The 18,014-nt window shown below is 46.5% G+C and overlaps 1 long non-coding RNA gene across 1 annotated transcript; it reads left to right on the top strand.

Moving 5' to 3' along the window:
- The first annotated feature begins 76 nt into the window (after positions 1-76).
- On the top strand, positions 77-12,288 carry LOC309652394. The gene is made up of 2 exons (XR_014258697.1): positions 77-1,252; positions 7,550-12,288. It is a non-coding gene; the product is annotated as an uncharacterized lncRNA (long non-coding RNA).
- Positions 12,289-18,014: the final 5,726 nt, after the last annotated feature.

Here is an 18,014-nt window from a genome sequence, read left to right as displayed (position 1 = left end):
GGTCTCCGGGGAGCCGCAGGGGCAGGGCGCGCGCGCGGGAGGCGGGGCGAGGCCATTTCCTCCTGATCCGAAAGTGTACGGCCGCGTCTCCACCCTTCCACCCTTCTTTAACGGGGACCCACCCCCCCGGGCGGCCTCTCTAGATAACGGAGTGAAGCACCCCCCTCCGGGGTCTGCTAAGGGTGGACCCCCTGCCTCGGGTGCAACAGCCCGCGGTCCCCAAAGTCCAGTCTGGAGTAGCAGAGCGCAGAGCACGGGTAGGGGTTTTGGGGCGCAGGGCCGCCCTTACTCCCCAGCCTGACCAAGGACCTCCTTTGCAGGAGCCTCCGCGCTCCGGAAACGTCTCCCCGCCGAGCCGGAGGTGGGGAGGGGTGGGACATGTCTCCCCTCCCCCATCCGAGGCAGCTGGCGCCCAGGTTGGGGTGGGAGGGGCATCTCTGGCGACAGTCACAAGCCACAGCTGCAGTGTGGGTGCCCTTCCCTGTCCCAGGCTTCACAATGTTTTTTAAACTAAGATATTAGCTTAAAATTCTATCCGTGTTCCTTCAGGACACTGGAACGAAGGTGTCAGACCGAGAAATAGCCCTGAGTCACATTCCGAGATTCTACCCTCCCGACCCTACCGACCCTACCCATCCAGGGCCAGGTCCTACCCATCATGCCCCTCCCGCTCCCGGGATGACTCAGGGCCCCTCCTCCCTGCCCTCCTGACACCTGGCCTAACGCCGCCATCTGCCGCCATACACAACGGACACGTGTACCCCCTGGGTCAGACACACATCTGGCCAGAGGTGCCTGGACCCACACCCCAGGGCCCCCAGACTGCTTATCTTACAAGACCAGCAGTCTGAACAAACACACCTGGACCCAGGGAGAAGGTGGTTCTTTTTCTTGGCCAACTGAAACCCCAACACATGATTGTAGTCTACAGGCAGGAAGGTAATGGAATCATTTCTGGGGGAAAACAAAAACCAAAAAACCTGCCTTTGAAGTGTCCCTTCTTGTAGCTAACCTGGGTTGACCACTCAGCCAGAGAGCCCCCTACCTCCATGCAAATTTCTCTGTATATCTTTTTCTACCCCTCGCTTTTCAGCCTTGACTCTGCCAATGACCACTTTCCCTTTCCCAGACCACAGTCTTGGAGCCCATAGAGGGTATGGACCCTGGGCAGTTGTAAACAAGAGGACCTCCAGGGCACTTCTGAGTGAGGAAGGGGATGCTGGAGCTGCTGCAGCCATTTTGGCACCTTGAGGTAAGTCAGCCCCCCAATGAAGCACAGATAAAAGAAACCATGTGCTTCCTGCCAAGGTCAAATTCCAAAGACCCTTCCTTGGGAACTTTTCAGTTCACCCCAGTTACCTTCAAAAGAAAGGCCCTACCTGGCAAATCTCCAACCTCTGACAATTGAGCTGTACCACGGCTGACACTTTTCTTTTCTTAGAAGCTTCTGGAGGCTGTGTGCATTTGGTCACTGAGGGGCTAAGTCCCCATCATCAGCCATAACCTTAGGCACCATTGCTCTCTGAATGCCAGGCCTGGAGGTTTTTTATTTATGTCCCTACAGAGGCGCATTCTGAAGACTTCTGTAATTTATTAAGATGACTTTTGGCTACTTTTCTTTTTTTTTTTAAGTGCTGCCTTCCTTAGTTCAAAATAAAAATTTCCATAACATCATGCAGATGCTTTGGCTTCAAAAAGCTCTAACTTCCAGAATGAAAATTAAATTAGTCGAAAAAGCTTCCTCACTTGTATCCAAACACCACAGAACCCATGTGAAGTCCATAAGCTGGGCTGGGAGCTGGCTGGATCGCATTTGGGAACAGGCCTCTTGCTCCGAGTGGGGAACCCTGGAGAGTCATCAGTTAGATGCATTCAACTGTAACGTGCTTAATACATAATGAACTTGGAACCTGCCTTCACTGATCACTTTAATTGTTGCTACCAAAAAAACCCCCCAGAAAACAAAAAGGCTCACATGCTCCCCAAGCATCACGGAGCCTAAACTGTCAGATGTTTGCCTGAATTATTTTTCAGGAACTTGGGTTCAGCTGTGTCCAGTTTGAGCTCAAGCCGGGTAAGACTGGTCAAGACTACAGACCCTCCAACTGGGCATTTATGAGAGTTCACTTGATGACCTTTTCACATCCCAGGGCCAAAAACTCAACCCTCAGAACAAGCCAATGCCAACATTTTCTGAACAATGGTCCCATGAAGAAGCCTGGACCTTAGTTGCACCTTCGCAGAGTGACGATCAACTCACTTTTTTCTTTTTTTTTTTTTTAATTTTTTTTTATTGAAGTATAGTTGATTTACAGTGTTGTGCCAGTCTCTGCTGTACAGCAAAGTGACTCAGTTATACATAAATACATATATATATACACACACACACACACACATTCTTTTTTTAATATTCTTTTCCATTATGGTTTATCACAGGACAGTGAATACAGTTCCCTGTGCTCTACAGTAGGACCTTGTTGTTTATCCATCTTATATATATTAGTTTGCATCTGCTAACCCCAAACTCACAGTCCTTCCCTCCCCCAATCCCCACCCCACTGGCAACTACAAGTGTTTTCTCTATATCTGTGAGTCTGTTTCTGTTTTGTAGATAAGTTCTTTTGTGTCAAATTTTAGATTCCACATATAAGTGACATCATATGGTACGTGTCTTTCTGACTTACTTCATTTAGTATGATAATCTCTAGGTCCATCTGTATTGCTGTAAATGGCATTGTTTCATTCTTTTTCATGGCTGAGTAATATTCCATTGTGCATATGTACCACATCTTCTTTATCCATCCATCTGTCGATGGACATTTAGGTTGCTTCCATGTCTTGGCTATTGTAAATAGTGCTGCTATGAACATAGGGGTGCATGTATCTTTTGAATTATGGTTTTCTCTGGGTATATGCCCAGGAGTGGGATTGCTGGATCATATGGTAGCTCTATTTTTAGTTTTCTGAGGAACCTCCATCCTGTTCTCCATAGTGGCTGTATCAATTTACATTCCCACCAACAGTGTAGGAGGGTCCCCTCTTCTCCACACTCTCTCCAGCATTTATTATTTGCAGACTTTTTAATGATGGCCATTCTGACCAATGTGATCACCACATTTTTTTCTTATCTTCAGTCACCTTTCCACACACTCCCCACACCTCAGCTTTGCCCCATAAATACCCTAAGCCCTTCGCCTTCAGGGAGGCCAATGTGAGATTTCTTCTCCTGTCTTCTCACCTGGCTGCCTCGTGAATAAACCCTTTCTCTCTGCTGCAAACCTCAGCATCACAGCGTTTGGCTTGCTTGGTGTCAGGCAAACAAACCTGGTTCAGTAACACGTGCATTATACTGGTTGAACCACAGGACGTGACCAAGGTTGGACCATTTTTGATGGATGCAAAGGGCAATTCTGTGTTTCAGCGTTACCCTTGGTGACTCCCCATCTTAAGCTGGGACTTCGTCTATCTCTCCAGTTTTTAACTGCTAATTCATCTGACTTTGGTCCATTCATAACCTGCTCTCCAAGCCAGATATTCATGCATATGTATGTATTTCCTCTAAAACACACACTCACACGCGGCTTAAACAACAGACATTTATTTCTCACAGTTCTGGAGGCTGGGGGTCTGAGATCGTGGCGTGGGCAGATTAGTTCCTTGCAAGGCTCTCTTCCTGGCTTACAGATGGTCACCTTCTCACTGTGTCCTCACAAGATGGAGAGACAGCTCTGGTGTCTCTTCCTCTTCTTATAAGGACACTAATCCCATCACAGGGACCCCATCCTCATGACCTCATCTAACCCTAATCAACTCCTAAAAGCCCCTCCTCCTAACACCATCACCTCGGGAATCAGGGCTTCTACATATGAATTTTTGGGAACACACACACATTCAGTCCATAACAACCTCCATCCATCAAGAATATTCTTTACAACAGCAAAATAGTAGAAACAAACACAACAAAAAACAACTATAGACACTACAGGAAATCAGTGTGTACTGGGAAACTCTGCAGCCATTTGAAAGCATCGTAGAAGAATGTTTAATGATTTGCAAATACTCGTAAATCTTAAAGGCAGAGCCTAAACCAATGCATGTTCTATAGAAACTCTCTACAAGTAAGTGAAAGTAAATAGCAGGATACACACTAAACCTTTAGTAGGGATTAGTTCTTATATTATGAGGGATGTTTTGGTGTCTGTGTTTTCTAAATTTTCTGTACTGTATTATTTTTGAATAGGAGGTAAATGTATTTTAAAATTGTAAGAGTGGAAATTTGGAGAATGTCCTATAGTGTGGCCTAGTTCAGGAAGGAGGTCCTGGAAATATGATGGTAATTTAATAGGATGGAGTCTGACCTCCCCTCTCACCCCTGGACGTGGAAGCAGTGAGAACAGACAGAAGGACCATGGGAAGGCTGAAGTCCAGAAAATATATGAGCAGAGTGCCCTCCTGGAGTTGGCAGAAAATATCAAGTACTGCCAGTGAGAAAGAAGAGGCTCAAGTTGCATTCCCAGAAGCAGAACCTGAGATGGGCATTCTTGTGCCAACAGGTTACGGAGGGAGAGCTCCCGGGAGGAGAAAGTTAGGGAGGCTGGCCAGGACGGGGGCAAGAGCTGAGCAAGGAGGTAGTGTCAGCTGGGGATGAGGCTTACCCTGACCCTGCCGGGCACACTGGGGCATGGGATGTATCTCCTAGAGGCCAGAGGGGCTTCTGTCCTCCCCAGTCATCAGTCGTTGGCCAGGCACTGCCTTCAACCCTAGGAAGGGGGTATATGGGCATAACCTTTAGGGTGAGGTGATTCATCTTCAGGCCAGGACCGTTCTGTGAAGAAGGGGCAGTTAATAGCCAACACTCATAGCTGTTGGCAGTCAGGTGTCCAGGCCTGGGGAGCATCAACAATGTCCACTACATCACCACCCGCAATAAAATCAAAGCTCCGTACTGTGGAAGAAGGGATAAAGGATATGGGATGGTCAACTTGAAGTCTCACACGTACACAAAGTGGATGGCAGGAAGAAAGGAAGCTAGTAAGGAAGGAAGGATATATGGATGGATGGATGGATGAATGAGTGGGTAACAGGTGGATGGATGGCTGTTGGATGGATGGGTGGATGGATGAGTGGGTATCAGTTGGATGGATGGAGGGATGGATGAATGGATGAATGGATAGTAGGTGGATGGATGGATGAGTGAGTGGATGGATGGAAGGGTGGGAGGATGGAGGGAAGGAAGGTCAGATGGATGGAGGGATGGAGGGATGAATGTTATTAGCACCTGGCCACACCGAATCATGTCCACCAGACTTTCTCCTGATGTTTAAATTATTCTTGGGTAGTCAGCCAAAATTGACAAATTTGCAATCTGGTGTATATTCAGCCAGTCTGCTACCCTGAATCAGATCAGCTCTAGTGCCCTTTCAAGCTTAAGGCTTTAATCTTCAAGCCTGGGCAGCACCTGACCCGCTGGCCTTTGGCAGTCACCAGGGCCAAGCCCACAAGCATTTCCCTCCTCCAAGCCCCCACCTACACAGCTACCTGCCCCCTAGAACTTTATTTCTTATTGTCAGCATTTCTCATTGGTAGGAATCATTTTTTCCCTCATCTATCTGTCATCGAGCTGATGTTAGAAAATTGAGACTAAAAAAATGTATATAGGAGTGTTTGAAATAGTCTTTAATTATATCTGAAATATTGGTGCTTCTTAATATAAAGAGAGTGTATCAGGGAAGAGAAAAAAAAAGAAAAAGAAAAAAGCACAAGTAGAACACTAGTATAGCCAAAAGTCACAGGAAATGTTTCACAGTCAAATCCGTAATTTTTTCCTGTTTAAATGCCACTGACTGGAAATGATCATGAGTAAGAAATACTTCATTTTTGGTGGTACACACAAAAAACAGATGCCAGCAAGCAAGTCCATGTGGCTTTAATTTTACATCTGAGGCCATGTCAGGAGTGTAAAGTTGTTGGCTAAGACTCTTCCAGAAAGCTGGAAGCCAAAAGAATGAGGTCAAACCCCATGTGGATGGGACTTATCCAGCCCAGTGAGTGCTAGAATGGAAAAACAAGATGGTGGAAGGAGGAATTTGCTCCCCCTCTGCTTAAGCAAAGACATCCATCTTCTCAGCGTTCTCAGGCCTTTGGACTTGGATTGACAACACCACCAGCTCTCCTGGGTGTCCAGCTTGCAGACAGCAGACTGTGGGACTTCTCAGCCTCCATAACCATGAGACAATTTCTTTCTTTCTTTCTTTTTTTTAATGATTTATTTAGCTCCTTTGGGTCTTAGTTGTGGCACGCGGGATCTTCATTGAGGCATGCGGGATCTTTCTTTGTGATGCGAAGGCTCTTCATTGGGGCGTGTGGGCTTCTCTCTAGTTGTGACGTGCGGGTTTTCTCTTCTCTAGTTGTGGCACGTGGGCTCCAAAGCACGTGGGCTCTGCAGTTGTGGTGCACGGGTTCCAGAACGTGTGGGCTCTGTAGTTTGCAGCACGCGGGCTCTCTAGTTGAGGCGCTCGAGCTCAGTAGTTGTGGTGCACGGGCTTAGTTGCCCTGTGGCCTGTGGGATCTTAGTTCCTCAACCAGGGATAGAACCTGCGTCCCCTGCATTGGAAGGTGGATTCTTTACCACTGGACCACCAGGGAAGTCCCTAATTTCTATAATAAATCTTCTCTTATACGTATGTCCACATATCCTATTTTTTCCGTCTCTCTGGAGAACCCTGACAAATACAGAGGGTGATGGAGAGAGAGGGTGATGAGGATGGAGGGTGATAGGCAGGAGGTGGTCCAAGAAGACCTATGTGAAGACACAGGTGGCCTCTGAGGCCACACGAATGAAGTGGAGGCTGCAGCATGGAACAGATTCTCCCCCCAGAACCTCCAGAAGGAATCAGCCTCACTGACCCGTTGATTCCAGATTTCTGGTCTCCAGAACTATGAGCAAATGAATTCCTGTTGTTTTTCAGACACCTCGTTTGAGGTAATTTGTTATGGCAGCCCCTGGAAACGCACACAAAGATCAGACCCGTGCGGACAGTCTTTCCCATAAAACAATGATGAGTCCATGGTCTTAACGATATCCTCTCTGCACTCACATGCCTTTCTTCACATCATCGTTTTTGTGTGTGTGTGTGTGTGAGGGAGGGTGGAGAGACACAGGACAGTCAGAGGCAGAAATAATTAAGGGACACAAGTGTCGTTTTGGGTCATTCTGCTGCACTGTTGATCTGTCCTCTATCAAGTTTCTTAGGTGCAAGCAAAAAATAGAATTCTGAATGATGTTGCAAAAAAAAAAAAGGAATTTGGATATTTGCAGAATTGCTAAAAGAGCCGGTGGGTGCCCAGATATGAAATGTTTATATGTTTATAATCTTGTATAATCCCCTTGCCTTGGGTGTGGGTGGGATCTGAGATGTGCTTCTAACCCAGAGAATATGGCAAAAAGGATGGCATGTCCCTGCCATGATTACACACGATGTAGCCTTCTTAGCAAGAAAAGCTCTATTCTCATTCTCTCTCTCTCTCTCTCTCTCTCTCTCTCCTCTAGTCACTGGCTTTGGCAAACCAAGCTGCCATGAGGTAAATGACCAAGATAGAGGAACTCACATGATACAGAAGGATCGGTGACCTGAGAGCTGCTTCCAGCAAGATACTGGAAACATCAGCCCTGCCTGCAGCTGCTGGGAGATGAATTCCACCAACAGCCTCAAACTCCACAAGAAGTGGACCTGACCCCAGCTGAGCATCTGATGAGAATACAGCCCAGCTTATCCCAGGATGGCTGCCTGCTCAGACCCTGAAGCAGGAACCCAACTAAGCCAGCCTTGGACTCCTGGCCCAACAGAAACCATGAGATAACAAATGTGTGTTGATTTAAGATGCTAAATTTGCACTAGTTAGTTATGCACTATCAGAAAATGACTTCAGCTGGAGAACCAGCCTTGGGACCCTGCAGCCAGGAAAAGGCCCCCAAACCAAACCCCAAAATTGGCCTGTGAGGATATTTCTCTGGGCACCACAGCCCCGGGAACTCAGCCTTGCTGTCCCATCTCTGCCTCTGGAGAGACTGACTTCCAGCTGTGTCTCGAGCCCCCCATGAAAAGCCTGGGAACAGATGCATCTGGTCACAGACCCCAGGATTCAGGTCCCCTCCTCCAGCTGCAAGGGAAGCTGGGAAATGTCTTCTGAGGTTGCTTCTGCGCTGGGGTTCACGGGGAGGGGAGTGGCCCAGATGTGGGAAGGTTGTCACCATTCTGTTCAGCCCGCCATGAGCAATGGGCTTCACGAAACACTTCTTCTCTTTTTTTTTTTTTATATTTAATTTTGTAAATTTTTATCTTTTTTAAAAAAAATTAATTAATTAATTAATTTACTTTTGGCTGTGCTGGGTCTTCGTTTCTGTGCGAGGGCTTTCTCTAGTTTTGGCAAGCGGGGGCCACTCTTCATCACGGTGCGCAGGCCTCTCACTCTCGCGGCCTCTCTTGTTGCAGAGCACAGGCTCCAGACGCGCAGGCTCAGTAGTTGTGGCTCACGGGCCTAGTTGCTCTGCGGCATGTGGGATCTTCCCAGACCAGGGCTCGAACCCGTGTCCCCTGCATTGGCGGATAGACTCTCAACCACTGCGCCACCAGGGAAGCCCATGAACCACTTCTTAATGGCCCTTCATTCGCTAGGACGTGTCAAGGCGTCACTGAGCCATACTCCACTCAGCAAATTCCTTCGCTGTCACCCCTGTGAGTGCGCCATATAATCTGTTTTTCAATGTTTCGTTTAAAATAGGAGGTTCCTTTCTTCAAAGGTCAGAAGAATAGTATACGCTTGTAAACTCAGCCAGTCTTGTTTCATCTATTCCTCATCTCACCCTGGATTATTTACAAACAAATCCCAGACATCATAAAACTTCATCTGCAAATATTTGAGTAACTATCTCTGAAAGTGAAATTTCATATTTAAAAACTATTACACCCTAAAAATGATCAATAAATATTTGAGTATCTCTGAAGGTGAAATTTCATATTTAAAAACTACTACACCTTAAAAATGATCAATAATTCACAATTTCATCAAATATCAAGGCAGGGAGTATCTTTACCCTTTGTCTTAAAATACTTGGATTACAGTTGGATTGCTTAAATTGGGATACAAAGAAATCCCATAAATTGTGAAAAACTAAACTAAACTAAAATAAAACAAAATAAATAAGAACAGTAGAATAGAACAGAATAAATAGAATAAAAGTGCGACTAAGAATAAAATAAGAATAAATAAGGTAAAATAAATAGAATAAAGTAAGAATAAAGTAGAATAGACGAGAATAAGATAAAACAAATAAAAATAGAGGTACTTCCCTGGTGGCACAGTGGTTAAGAATCTGCCTGCCAATGCAGGGGACACGGGTTTGATCCCTGGTCCGGGAAGATCCCACATGCCGTGGAGCAACTAAGCCCGTGCACCACAACTACTAAGCCCGCGCTCTAGAGCCCATGAGCCACAACTACTGAGCCCACGAGCCACAACTACTGAGCCCACGTGCTGCAACTACTGAAGCCCGCGCGCCTAGAGCCCGTGCTCCGCAGCAAGAGAAGCCACCGCAGTGAGAAGCCCATTCACCGCAATGAAATGTAGCCCCCGCTCGCCGCAACTAGAGAAACCCCGCACACAGCAACAAAGACCCAGCACAGCCAAGAAAAAAAAGAAAAAATAGAAGAGAACAAAATAAAATAAAATAAGATAAGGTTCCTCATCTCGCGGGACAGGTGAATCTGCTCTGTTAATGTTTTCAACACGCAGCCCGTCAGGAACCGTTCGTTAATAATCACACGTGGAGAGCACTCCAGCTGCCGTGCTTATTTGCCTCGAAATTCCGTTTCCCATCTCAGCACTCCCTCGGCTTAGACTATTTCGGGGCCTCCCACATGTCTTTGAAGGGTCCCCAAGTTTCAACCAACTAATGGCCCTAAAAATCAGTGTGAGCAAAGGCGACTTTTACTCAATGAAAATGAAAAGGACACCCATACACTTTTTCATTTTCTAATGACGAATTAGACTTTTTAAAAAATGGGCCATCCAGCATCTGGAAGACATTTGGTATCACCAGCCACGTAAAAATCACATGTCCCTCGTCCTCTGGAGCTGGCCTGTCTGGCAGTCAATGTGCTCTGGTCAGGGTGACACCGGGTCACGACACGCCCTGAGAGAAAACACTTGCAAAGTCAAGGAGGTGGGTGTGTGTATGGGTGGGGGTGTCTTCCAGATTTGATTTATCTGTAGTGACAGCGAAGGCAGCCGAACACCACGAACTCCTTTCTTTCTGTTTGCAGTTACAGGCAGACCTCATTTTATTGCACTTCTAAGATAGAGCAGTTGTTTTGTTTTGGTTTGGTTTTTTGTAACACACGAAAGCTTTGAGGCAACCCTGCATGTTTTTCCCAAGAGCATTTGCTCACTTCGTGTCTCTGGGTCACATGTTGGTCATTCTCACAATATTTCAAACGTTTTCATTATGTATAAAATAGATAAACAGCAAGGACCTACTGTAGAGCACAGGGAACTCTACTCAATATCTTGTAATAACCTATAAAGCAAAACGATCTTAAAAAGTGTATACATACACATATATATATATATATATATATATACACACATATGTATATATAAAACTGAATTACTTTCCTGTATACCTGAAACTAATACGGCATTGTAAGTCAACTATACTTCAAAAGAAGTATTTTTTTTTTTAAAGAAAAACATTGGTAAAACTTTGCATTTTACCTTATCCAGGATAATAAACCAGTTCCAATTTTTAAAAAATTCAACTGAGTTGATTGTAAAGGTCTTTCTGGCTTGATTTAATGAGTCATGAATTGGGCAACCTCCCATCCAGCAGATAGAAAGGAGCTCCAAGGAGCTGTACACAATGAAACACTTTTGCAGGTAGAAGAGAGCAGGGCAAGGAAGTTAGACCAGAAAAACAGCGGATTCAGTGTGGCAAGGTCACTTTCCTTCAGGGGACAGCAGGGGCCTCTCAGGCACATTCCCTCTGTAGGGCTCACCAGGTGATTCTTCTTTTTTTTTTTATGTTCTTCTATTGAAGTAAAAGTCACATAATACAAAACATACTATTTTAGCCATATTTAACCGCACAACTCAGTGGCACGAAGTACAAGCCCACAGTTGTATGACTCTCACCGTCCTCCATCTCTCGAATTTTTCACCTTCCTAAACCGAAACTCTGTCCTCATTACACGCTAACTCCTCCTTCCACGTCCTCACCCCCTCCCCCGAAACCCGGGCCCCTGGCATCTACCCATTTACTTTCTTGATTGACTGGTTTGAGATTCCTTTCTGGGAGAGACCAACAGTGTAATTAAGTTTCCGTTGGGGGATGTGAGGCTTAGCAGAAATGCTCATTTGGGGCCTGCATCTTGTCTTTAACACTTTTCACTCCATCTTGGCCATTCTAATTTATTGGACCCCAGCTGGAGAAACGAAGGCGGACAGAAGAAAATAGTTTTTCCTCGCCTCCAATCCTTTGGATGAATTGTTTGGTGTCCTCTCTGATGTCACGTTCCTTCTGTATCTCAAGGGCTCAGATCAGTGACACCGCCACAAAGCGGGCCCCCAAAACAAGATGAACGAATGAGGGAATGAACGAATCCATCCTAGACGCTTAGAGCTTTGCAGGTAACCGTGAACTTCTTAACTTCATCGAGGGTCAGCAAACTGGGGCCAGCAAGGCAAACCCCAGCCCGCCACTGAATTTTGTGCAGCCTGTGAGGTGGACAAAGTAGTTTTCACATGTTTAAATGGTTGAGAAGAAAATCCAAAGAACAATATTTCATGACATTATATGAAAATGACATGCCATTCTGGCTATCATCAAAAAGACCACAAATAGCTAGCATTGGCGAGGATGTGGAGAAAAGGGAACCCTCCTACACTGTTGGTGGGAATGTGAATTGCGGCAGCCGCTATGGAGAACAGGATGGAGGTCCCTTAATAAACTAAAAATAGAGCTACTATATGATCCAGCAACCCCACTCCTGGACATATATCCAGAGAAAACCATAGTTTGAAAAGACACATGCACCCCAATGTTCACTGCAGCACTATTCACAATAGCCAGGACATGGAAACAAGCTAAATGTCCATCAGCAGAGGAATGGATAAAGATGTGGTACATATATACAATGGAATATTACTCAGCCAGAAAAAAGAATGAAATAATGCCATTTGCAGCAACATCATGGATGGACTTGGAGGGCATTAGGTTAGTGAAATAAGTCAGACAGAGAAAGACAAATACTGTATGATATCACTTATATGTGGAATCTAAAAAACACAACAAACTAGTGACTATAACAAAAAAGAAATAGACTCACAGATACAGAGAACAAACTAGTGGTTACCCATGGGGAGAGGGAAGGGGGGAGGGGCAAGATAAGGGAAGGGGGTTAAGAGGTACAAACTGCTATGTATAAAATAAACAAGCTGCAAGCATATATTGTACAGCACAAGGAATATATAAAAGGAGCATAACCTTTAAAAACTTTGAATGACTATGTTGTACGCCTGCAACTTACATAATATTGTACATCAACTATATCTCAATTTTTTTTAAATGATACGGCATTGAAATTTCCGTGTCCATAAGGAAAGTTTGAGTGGAACTCAGCCATGGCCACTCCTTCACGTGCTGTCTGTGGTTGCTTTGGGGCTACCACCACCAAGGTGCCTTAGTCACGACAGTGGTCAGACGGCTGGCGCAGCCTGAAATATGTACCCGGCATCCCTTAGCTGGGTTGGCCCGTCCCTGACCTGCTACCCACAGACATGGGTGGAAGGCAATAGAATGAACCTTTCCAATGAAAAGAAAGGCTCACTCAGAGAAGTTGCAAGCCCTTCAGCTGCTCCCTTGTCAAACCGGGAGAGCAACTTGTGGAGCGTGCAATTGCCTGCCTGGGAAAGTGTGATCTAGCATAAGAGCTAGATATTTGGTCTTCGTCCGCATTCTCGGCCCAGAGCTCCTAAGATCCTTGGGATTTCCTAAGTGACGCGAGAGATCAAGGCGTCTTTGCTTATGTGAATGAGGTGACTTTTAGAAAGGACCTAAGGATGGGGCTGGTCTCCAGGGCAACCAACGTGTGATTAGAGCGTTAGAACCTTCAGTCCTACCCCTGACCTTCCGGGAGGGGCCGGGAAGAGGGGCTGGAAGTTGACTCCATCACCAATGGCCGATGACTTAATCAATCACGTCTAGGTCACAAAGTCTCTATAAAACCCCAACAGGATGGGGCTGGGAGAGCTTCCAGGTTGGTGAACCCGTGGAGATCTGGGGAGAAGGGCAGCCTGGAGAGGGTGTCGGGGTCCCCTGCCCCCTCCCCAAATCTCACCCTCTGCGTCGGTCCCATCTGGCTGTTCCTGAATTAGCTCCTCTTACAATAAACCGGTGATCTAGTGAGTAAATGTTTCCTGAGTTCTGTGAGCCGTTGTAGCAGATTAATCAAACCAAAGAGGGCTCCTGGGAACCTTGAAATTACAGCCGGTCGATCAGAAGTCCAGGTGCACACCTGGACTTGTCACTGGGGTCTGAAGCTAGGGGCCATCTTGTAGGACTGAGCCCTTCACCCAGGGGGCGTCTGTCCACCCAGCTGACCATCGAGTGGCCTCATCCAGCTCCCCTGGGATCCTTTCCCTTTTTTGAGCTCCATCTTCCCAGCCTGCGGGTGCTTTACCCACTGGACCGGTGACTCTCCCCAGAGGCTGGCGTTACTGGAACACTGCGTCCCCTGGGTGGTGAGCTGGATGTGCCTGGGGATCTTGTGACCTGCTGTCACCAGGGCCCTGAGCCGCTGGCTGCCCGGGGCTGCTATGGGTGTGTCTGGTGACCTCTGAGGAGTGGCTTCTCCTCCAGAGCTCCCCGAGGGCCAGTCCTGAGCCCACAGGGCGCCCTCCCAGGAAAGCAGACCTCAGGGTCTGCTCCTGGGGAACCGGACCCAAGGTACTCCCTTTCTTCCTTGCCTGGAGAAACCTGATTTTGTAGACGGTGGTGGGGAGGTGTTCTCAGCCCTGCTCCTCTCCAGAGGGACTAGTGTGCATTCCAAGCAATGCACGGCCACCCCATTGCCTTCCTCTCACGGGGGGGGGGGGGAGGGGTGGTGGCGTTGATGCGTAAGCGTGTACCCCACGCTGAGAGCCCAGCGCCTTCAACCTCAAATCCCCTTATCCTTTCTTCCTACCACGGCCTCCCATGGGGCCCAAGGAAATGCCCACCTACATAATCCTTGAGACACAAAAGTCCATCCTCAAACCGTAAATTAATATACAATGGAATACGGCTCAGCCAGAGAAAGGAATGAAAGTTTGCCACTTGCAGCAACGTGGATGGACTTGGAGGGCATTATGTTAGTGAAATAAGTCAGACAGAGAAAGACAAATATTATATGACACCATTTATATGTGGAACCTAAAATATGCAACAGACTAGTGAATATAACTAAGCAGAAGCAGACTCACAGACACAGAGAACAAACTAGTGGTTCCCAGTGGGGAGAGGGAAGGGGGGAGGGGCAGGATAGGGGAAGGAGATTAAGAGGAACAAACTATTATGTATAAAATAAATAAGCTACAAGGATATTTAGTACAACACAGGAAATATAGCCAATATCTTATAATAACTCTAAATGGACTACAACCTTTAAAAATGGTGAATCACTATGTTGTACCCCTGAAACTTATATATAATACGGTATATCAATTATACCTCAATAAAATTGTTTTTTAAGGATGGAGGGATAAGTTAGGAGTTTGGGATTGACATATACACGCTACTATATATAAAATAGATAATCAACAAGGACCTACTGTAGAGCACAGGGAACTCTACTCAGCACTGTGTAATAACCTAAATGGGAAAAGAATCTAAAAAGGAACGAATATATGTATATGTACAACTGAATCACTTTGCTGTACACCTGAAACGAACACAATGTTGTAAATCAACTCTACTCCAATATAAAATGAGTCAACTTAAAAATTAAAAAAAAATTTTTTTAAATCATAAATTAAGTAAACGTGTCTCAGGGAAAACCCTAGGTCCGTCTTTTCCCTCCGACCGTGGTGTTAAAGTAAGATATTTATTGGTCTAGAAGGAACACCCCTGTCTTGGGGTCAGGACAAATGAAGGTACTTCTGCAGGGCTTTGTTTGCTTCACTACCAGGTGGAATGCAAAGAAACTATACAGAAGCAGCAGAGGCCCTCTGCACCCGGATGTCTGCCCGCTGCCCCTCCCTGGCTGCCGCTGGGTCTCCGCATGGCTAAGCTCAGGCTTCCCGCTGACCCTTCTTGCTTCTGCTGTTTTGTTTTCACCTTCTCCATGGAGACCTTGGGCAGCTCTCAATCTGGCTTTTTTTAACCACAGAGAATGAAGGGCTGAAGATTAGTAAGATTTCCTGCTCCGGTGCAGGTTTTGTTTTCAGGAACTGAAAAATGGTCAGATCAGGTAGCAGATTGATGTTTTAAAAGCTTCTTGCCATTGCCATGGATCTTTTTTTTTTTTTTTTTTTGAGTTTTTTTCTTTAAGCAATTTTATAGTAAGCATTGATATTTCAAATCTTATTCCTTCTTAGGAATCTTCCAAAGAACAAAAAAAAAATTTATTCTTTTTTTGATCAGAATAAAATTCACTCTATCGTGCAGTTTCTCTATGTATCTATTTGAAGCCTTTACAAATTGAAGATGCATTATGGTGACCTCTATAAACCGAAGATATCTTATGGTATTTTAGGGATCTTATTTTTCCTATATTTTGAGTATTTTGTCATTTTATCAGCTACAGATATTTTTAAAAACACAGCACAGATCCAGAGGCAAAAAATAGCGTGCGTGTCTCACCGGAGACTGCTCCAGTGATGGGCAATTCTGTCTCTCTTCATCACCCCCATCTTTACCTCTCTGCCCAGCGCATAAGAATAAATCATCCTATTCCTAAGTGCACGTTCCCCAAATAGATGAGACGTGCTTCAGACCTGAAGACCTGAATCCTCACGCACTCACCTCAAACCTGAAGAAAGCTGGACACAGTCTAGGACCGTCTGCACTGGAATGTCGACAACCACCACACTGGCGAGTGGAGTGCCTCTTCTCCTTTGCCTGGAAGAGATGGTGCCCGTGATGCTTTTTTTCAAGATGCAGGAAGAGAATATTGCTTTATTCTTCCCCTTCCTGGCCCTCCATAGGACTCCAGGTACAAGGAGACCAGAATACCTTTGTCTCGTGGAGACTGGCATGGCCGCCATCACACATATGGTACCCAGTGGGCATCTCCATCCAAGCCAGATCCCATAGGACACTCCAAGTCTTGTAATTCACACGAGGGCAATAGATGTAGGCAACCTCTTCCTTCCTCCAAGGAGGAAATCTTTTTTTTTTTTTTTGTCGCACCACAAGTCATGTGGGATCTTAGTTCTCCGACCAGGGATCGAACCTGTGCCCCCTGCAGTGGAAGCTTGGAGTCCTAACCACTGGACCATCAGGGAGGTCTCAAGGAGGAACTCTTTCCTTCCCTCTCACACCTCAGCAAATGCCCCCTGCCACCTCTCTCTCCTCCCCGCTAAATCACCCTAAATCTCTCTCTCTCTGTCTCACACACACACACACACACACACACACACACATGCTTGGTGGGGCACGGTGAGGCTCGGTGCTTATCCCCCAGAAGAATTTATGAATGAGTTGACAAAGATGACCCTTGGTTATCTTGCATAGCCTTCCATGAACTCGTCACCATTGGGTTCCTTGTCACCTTCACACTCTCGTCTGCCCATCATCCAGACCCCCTGGCCTTCAGGACACATCGTTGCAATTCTGATCTGGTCCTCCTTAAATCCATCCTTTGCTCCCAGAGCAAACGTTCTGAAATGAAAATTCACCCCTTTCTCGCTGACCGCATCCCTTAAGGTGACGCTCACTGACGTCACTCACGAGGATTTGTCTCATATGCCCTCCCTGGGTGGCCCCAGCCATCCCTTTCTCCTGTGTCTCCACCTCTGGGCTGGCTCTCTGAGACAGGTTAGCTCGGTAGCTATCTGTGCAATGTTTGATTGGATGAATGAGTCGCCAAAGCCAGCCCTCCAAAGAGGAAACAGAAATGAGCTGCCTGAGAGTTTTTGGAACCTTCCAGGGTGGGGTGGACCCAGGCCCTGAGCCTCACTCTCTCCCCAATGCTTGCTTGTTCCAGGGTCTTCCCTCTGGGGCTATGCACCGCGACCGGTGTCGATAGGCGGAAGGGATGCATCATCAACGTTTATAGTAGGCGCCCTTGATTGCCTTCCCATCACTCCACACTCTGATTCTGTGCACGTGTCCATGCCTCTTCCCCTGACACAGGAGGTAAGACCCCTGCTTCTCACCTTGGCTGAGAAATGGGAATCACCCACAGAGCTTTCCACCCCCAGGATGTCAGCTAAAATTCAGGCACGATTGAAAATGACAACAACAGGCTTCCCTGGTGGCGCAGTGGTCAAGAGTCTGCCTGCCAGTGCAGTGGTTCAAGCCCTGGTCCTGGAAGATCCCACATGCCGCGGAGCAACTAGGCTCGTGCGCCACAACTACTGAGCCTGCGCTCTAGAGCCCACGTGCCACAACTACTGAAGCCCGCACACCTAGAGTCTGTGCTCCACAACAAGAGAAGCCACCAAAATGAGTAGCCCGTGCACCGCAACAAAGAGTAACCCCTGCTCGCCACAACTAGAGAAAGCCCGCGCAGCAACGAAGACCCAACGCAGCCAAAAATAAATAAATAAAATAAATAAATTTTAAAAATATGACAACAATCACTCTCTTCTTGGGGAGATCACAACTGTTAATGGTGCCCTTGTTAAACAGGTGATTACCAGCCTCCGTCTGTGGGCAAAACTGAGCTTGAACATCTACCTTTGAAGCCCCAGTGATTGACCGTGGTCTGGAGGAAAATGGACCATCCTCAGAATACGGAACGTTTTCATCTCCATCA

Source organism: Balaenoptera physalus, assembly GCF_965194825.1.
Source record: "Balaenoptera physalus genome assembly, chromosome: X".
Lineage (NCBI taxonomy): Eukaryota > Metazoa > Chordata > Mammalia > Artiodactyla > Balaenopteridae > Balaenoptera > Balaenoptera physalus.
Note: the sequence above shows the minus strand (reverse complement) of the source record. Positions and strands in the feature narration are given on the sequence as shown.